Here is a 7083-nt window from a genome sequence, read left to right on the forward strand (position 1 = left end):
AACTGCTCCCCGGGCGCCGCAGCATGGCTGCCCACTGCTCCGGGTGTGTGTTCACGGTGTGTGTGTGTGTGTGTGTGCATTTGTTCACTATTCACTGCTGTGTGTGTGCACTTGGATGGGTTAAATGCAGAGCACCAATTTCGAGTATGGGTCACAATACGTCACGACTTTACTTTACTTTACTTACTTTACTTTACATGTGTGTATCTCATACCCTTGATAAGGAAAGGCCAGTTAAAGAAGGAAATGTCATGAACCATGAGCAAGGCAGTGGGACTCCAGTGATGGTCCAGTCTATTAAATAGGAATACAGCCTGTATAGGCTTATAGGAAGAGATGTATTTGAGACACATTGTATGCATCATGGTTCATGACACTTGTGCTCAATGCTGTGTCGAATGGTAGAAATAGTTTTTGTGGGTCTTAAACAGTTTGTTTCATTAGCATTCCCACATTTGACAACTTAATGCTATAAAAAAGCTAAATGAATGCCCTGAAGGGACAGTTCACCCAAAAATGAATGTTATGTTGTCATTTACTCACCGTCATTTGGTTCCTGTGTGAATTTCTACTGTAGTACACAAAAGGAAGATATTTTGAAGAATGTTTCATTTTTTTTTTCATACAACGAAAGTCAATGAGGCCAAATCACCATTAGTCCTTTTTTTTTCATTTTTTTTTCATAAAAGCACACTGAGACATTTTTCAAAATATCTTGTTTTGTGAAAGACTTTCAAATATGACAGAAGCAGTGATGACAGAATTTTACTTTTGGGCGCTACCCCTTTAACTCTTTAAGCCGGAAGTTTGCTTATCAAAACATACAGCATTTATTTATTTCAAGCTGATTTGCAAAAGAATCTCCTGACAGAACACAGTTTAGTCCTTCATTAGGAAGAAGTCTGTATTGGTTTTTCTGGCTAAGCATGACAATATTTGTGTGAGCGTTCTTGTTTGCTCAGATTGGCTTTGTGTCTGGTTACAGGCCATCCGTGGGGTCTAATGAGGACTGTGGTAATGACACACACAGGGCCTCACCTGATCCTCCAGCTCACTGTGGCAGCACCTGCTGTGGTTACCTGAGCCAGGCGGCACATGGCTGTTAAACTCAGTTGAATACAGGTAAAGCCATGTGACAACACGTACTAATCTGTACAATCTTTTTCTATGGTAGTCCATGGATTGTTCTATTATTTTGTTTTTTTAAAGTATCACACAACAGATATCTGTAGTGAGAGGTTAAAAGCCATTCATTTGTGATAGATTGATTTGCTTGGCCAGTGTTTTTGCAGTTGTAGGCTCTAAAGCTTTTAAAAATAACTTAAATTAAACTTCATAAAGTGATAGAAATAGTGCTGGTGGCCCTGCTCGATCATTTATTCAAGTCAAGTCAATATTATTTGTATAGCGATTTTAACAATGCAAATTGTGTCAAAGCAGATTTACATCGGCTTGATATAAAGCTGGGTGGCTTTATATCAGCTTTACAGTATTTAGACGGGGAAATAGTTTGTCAAAATAGTGTCATTCTCCTCTGGCCAGACAAAATCAGCAGTTTAAATCTAGGCTAAAGCAGAATCAGATTGTGCAAAGGACTCACCTGGTTCCTGTGGTCTTGTCCCGATGGCCGTTTTGGAGACAGGGTCTTCACTGGGGAACAGTCTCTGGGGCTCAGGTGTCCTGGCTGTAGAGGTCATCTCTAGGTGCTGATCCACCATCTGATCTGGATACAGTCTGGATCTGGGTGGCTACGGTGACCTCGGAATAAGAAAGAAACAGACTAATATTAACGTAGATGCCATTCTTCTAACAATGTAACAAGTACATCAGGTGTTTTGGGAAGTGTTCCCGGTTCCGGTTAACCTAATTAATGCAGCCTAACAATCCTTCAACGGATTTGAATTATAGAAATGCGATAGTGTATTATGTGTAAGCCAGGTTAAAGAGATGGGTCTTTAATCTAGATTTAAACTGACAGAGTGTGTCTGCTTCCCGAACAGTGTTAGGTAGATTGTTCCAGAGTTTGGGTGCTAAATAGGAAAACGATCTCCTGCCCGCAGTTGATTTTGATATTCTAGGTATTATCAAATGGTCAGAGTTTTGAGATCGCAGCGGACATGAAGGACTATAATACGATAAGAGTTCAGTGCTCTCTACCCTCAATACCACGACTGAGGTGAGACCCTTGAGCAAGGCACCAAACCCCCAACTGCTCCCCGGGTGCTGCAGCATTGGCTGCCCACTGCTCCGGGTGTGTGTTCACAGTGTGAGTGTGTGTGTTCACTTCTCACTGCTGTGTGTGTGCACTTGGGTTAAATGCAGAGCACAAATTCCAAGTATGGGACACCATACTTGGCCACATGTCACATCCTTTCCTTTCCTTCCTTTTTCCTAAAAGAATCAGGCAGAAAATACCTAAATAGCACTTAATAGAAAATCTAATAAACCTAATAGAAAACTTGTGTTATCTTAAGGAAAAATAAAGTTTGTTTGTTTATTTATTTATTTATGCATACATGCATACTTTGGCCAAACTACCTCATCACATGTTTTGCAGGGAAGTTGGTTGGCGTGCTTGAACTGGGACACTTAATTTACATAGCTCTTTAACTTTATCACAGTTTTCATTATTTCCTTTTTTTTATGTAGTTCCTAGTGTTTAGCTTTCATGTTCTGGTAATCTTGTTGATAGAAGAATTCATAGTCATGACAGACCACTGCTGGATCATCAGATTTGTGACCTTTCCTCTACAGTATGATTCCATAAGCACGTCATTTCCACACGCTGTCATAAAGATAACCGCTCTAAAATCAGAAAAAGTGTGCTGCCTTCTGACCCCTCAGGTGATGGGTTTTATGTGTAATTTGTGTATTTGATAAATATTTCTAATATTTTATCTTCTGATTAAGTGGTTATACAGTTCCTAGTGGTCTATATTTGTCAGTTCATTAGGAGAAAAATGTTGTTCTGACTCACTGTTTCCTTCGAGTCACCTGACTTGTCTTGGATTGAGTGTTCCTTGGTTTATGTACTGTGTACACAAACACATGAGGTAAAACTCACAAGGCACATGGTAGGCTGTCGAATAGCATACATGGTTTAAATAAATTCATCTTATCTCATCTGATTTCCCTTATTCTGACCCTCGCTCACGTTTTTTCCTCTTATGGAGGCTTCTGTCCTGGGTCATTTATTCCAAGCAAATGTAATTGTAATACAAATCATGTGTTTCCACTGTGAGAGCTTAAATACCAAGGATGCACAACAGATATTGCTCAAGATTGTGATTATATTTGAGAAGAAAGTGCTTGGTAGTCCGACATGTTGAACTATGTTACATTGGTGAGGCAACTGAACATGTTGTATGCTGTTAATGGTGATGTTTCAATGGCTGTTGAAAAACAATCTGGTACAACTTTTAAATAAGCAAAAGAGTTTAGAAAATCTGTTGTGTTCATATTGCACGTAACAGTGTTTTGATTATTATAATCTTTGAGAACTCCAAGCAAGTGGTTAAAATAACTGTCTACATAGAAGATTATTGAGTAAGTGCCAGGTATAACCATTATGGAAGACTAATTCTTAGATTTAGACGCCAGCATGTTTGTGGAGATTTTACTCTAAATCCTCATCATCACTGTAAACCTGCTGAGCTTATTCTATGATGTGTGGTTGACAGGCAGCAAGTCCATAGTCTTTAGTGGTAATGTGGTCTGGTCTGGTCTGGTCTGATTCTGTTCAGGCTGTAAATTTGAGGTGAAGAAGGACAAAGGTTTGTTGACCTATGACACACTGACTCAAACTCAGAACATATGAGACTGACTGATGTTGTGAAAAACGTAGTGGTCAAAAATGTGTGTATTTGTTATGATTTATTATATCTCTAGCAACTTCAGCTGTATGAAATTTGGTTTCCACCAGGTTTGAGCTTATTAGCAGTGTGACATAACAAATTAAATGCATTTTCTGTAGATTGCTTAAGTCTTTCTCTTATTAATTCATTCATTAATAATTCTGCATTATTCTGATATACTCTGAACAGTTTCTCTAATAATAATTCACTATAGCAAAACTGTATTGTGTGATGCCACAATGTCCTTAAAATTATGAGATTTATGTAAATAATTTTGTATTAATATAATTTAATATTAATTCGTCATGATTCCATGTTGTCTGTGTATTATGTATATATCTGCTTGTATCCATATTTCATATACTGAATAAGCTCCTGTGTTTTTCTGAGAAATATACAACCCAAATCCATTCTTGCCTGATATAGGTTTCCCGCTGCTGAAGAGTTCGTGGTCGTCTTTGATGTATTTTTCGTTTAATGATGCACCAAATTTTCTCAATAGGTGAACGATCTGGACTGCAGGCAGGCCAATTGACCTATCGGTAAGCCCCTCCGCTCGAACGCATATGAGCCAATGGTAGTCGAGTATCAGTTGCACGGGGAGTGGAACTCGGACATCTTTAGGTTTCAGCGCCATAGAGAAACATTGGAAGATCCGAAGCTCGCATCGGTTTGATGGTGTTTATGCTACAAAAAATACAAAAACGATGTGCCTGTGGTACTTGTAACACGGATTCCAGGTATCCTGAGAGAATAGGCAATATAATTTATTACATTTCCTGAATCTAAACAAAACAGAGCAAAATGTCCCTAAGCATTCAACCCCAATCCAAATGAAGACAAAAACATTCATTTTCATACATTCATCAAGTTACAATTTTCATCTGCTCAAGCAGAACGTTAATGTTATCTTGTGCTTCAGCAAGGTATCTCTGGCTAAAACTAGCCAACATTAAAGTTAGTGAGTCCATGCTAATGTACAAACCTAAATAGCGGACTGTTCTCACGTCTTGTACAGTGTAGGTCAAAAACACATATACGAAGGTCTACATTTCACTGTCTCTTCATATTAAACTGGTTAAATGTACATTCATTTAATCGTACCCTGCGATACATGAACAGTGTTGATCCTGCATGTTGTCATCCGCGATCGTGATGACCGACCGTAATATGCGACTTCTCTCGCTTGCATTGCGATCTGTAAACCCTCGCTTCGAGTTACCCACTGTATTTATTTTTAAATATTTTATAAATCCCTCCATGGAATATTTAATTCCCATTTGGTGGCCTTCTTTGTCCAAAATTGTGCAAAAATAGACATCGTCTGGAGGGGAGCATATGTTGCTCTAAAACCTTTATATACCTTTCAGCATTCATAGTGTCTTCCAAAACATGCAAGCTGCCCATACTGTATGCACTTATGCATCCCCATACCATCAGAGATACTGGCTTTTGAACTGAACGCTGATCTCCCTCATCTTTAGCTTGGAGGATATAGCATCCATGATTTCCAACAAGAATGTCAAATTTGGACTCGTCTGACCATAGAACACTTTTCCGCTTTGAAACAGTCCATTTCTATGGGTGAAAAAACAAGCAATTGTGAAGCTGAGAGAAGATGAAAAATCAATCAAACCATTGCACAAACACTGGCAATAGCAAGCACAACCATTTGGAATCTCCTGAGGAAGAAAAAAAACACTGGTGTACTAAGTAACACACCTCAAACGGGTAGATCAAGGAAAACATCTGCAGTTCATGACAGAAACATTGTGACAGCTGTAAAGAAAGACCCTAAAACAACTATTAGTGACATCAGCAACAACTTCCAGAGGGCAGGAGTGAAGGTATCACAATCTACTGTTCTCAGAAGACTTCATGAACAAAAGTACAGAGGCTACACCAGAAGATGCAAACCACTCATTAGCAAGAAGAATAGGAAACGAGCCTCAAAAATTCTGGGACAAGATTTTGTGGACAGATTTTATGGACCAAAGTGATGGAAAGGCTAAAGTTTGGAGAAAGAAAGGATCTGCTCATGATCCCAAACATACAAGCTCATCTGAAACACAGTGTACACAGGTGTACATTATAGTACACATTACACAAGTAATGTAATGGCTTGGGCTTTCATCACTTCTTCTGGGACAGGCTCATTAATTTTCATTAATGATGTAACACATGATGGCAGCAGCAAAATTAACTCAGAAGACTACAGAAATATTTTGTCTGACAATTTACAGAAAGATGCAACCAAACTGATTGGGAAATCCTTCATCATGCAGCAAGATAATGACCCAAAATATAGTGCCAAAACAACAAAGGAGTTCTGGCCAAGTCAATCTCCACACTTAAACCCTGTAGAGTATGCATTGTACCTGCTAAAGAAGAGACTGAAGGGAGTAAGCCCCCAAAATTGAAAGAGGCTGCGGTGAAAGCCTGGAAAAGCATCACAAAAGAAGAATGCAAAAGTTTGGTGATGTCAATGGGTCACAGGCTTGATGCAGTTATTGAAAGCAAAGGATTTACAACTAAATATTAAGTCTTTTTCACTTTAATCTGTTAATTCTATCTGTTCCAATACTTTTGGTAACATGAAAAATGGGTGGGCTCAAACAAAAGGTGCTATCTTCTAAGTTGTGTATCAGATCCAGATGAACATACCTATAAATAAAAGCTGAACTGTTAATCTCTCATCTCATATTCATCTTTTGATGTCAAACCCAAATGTTTACAGTGTACAGCAAAAATAAAGGAATTGGCCTTACTGTTCCAATACTTTTGGAGGGCAATGTATATACCTAGATGCCTCATTATCGACTGTTTCTACGGGATGCGATACGTAAGCCATCCGCCATTTTTGGAACGGTCTGCGAATCTTTGAACGTATTGACTGTGTGCATCTACAACAGCAAGTTATACGCTTGTATATCTTTGAATATTCATTGATTATTATGGTGTGTAGCGGCTTCCACTAAGATGGTAGTATTGGTAATAGGAGTTACCAATACTAGCGGAACCTTCAGGCAATCCAACCAGACGCAGATTGCTGCGCATATTGCGATCCTGTAAGTCCACAACCTGTTCCTCGAGCGCGGCAATGCACCTATCGTGATCTGCGACAACTTTCTTTTGTTCTCTCATCTCCCCTGTAAGAAGATCCAGTTTAGAGCATAGCGACTGAACAACTGACATGTGAGAAGCAAACTCGTTCCGCATCGCCGTCAAC

The sequence above is a fragment of the Barbus barbus genome (assembly GCF_936440315.1).
Source record: "Barbus barbus genome assembly, chromosome: 12".
NCBI classification, from domain to species: Eukaryota; Metazoa; Chordata; class Actinopteri; order Cypriniformes; family Cyprinidae; genus Barbus; species Barbus barbus.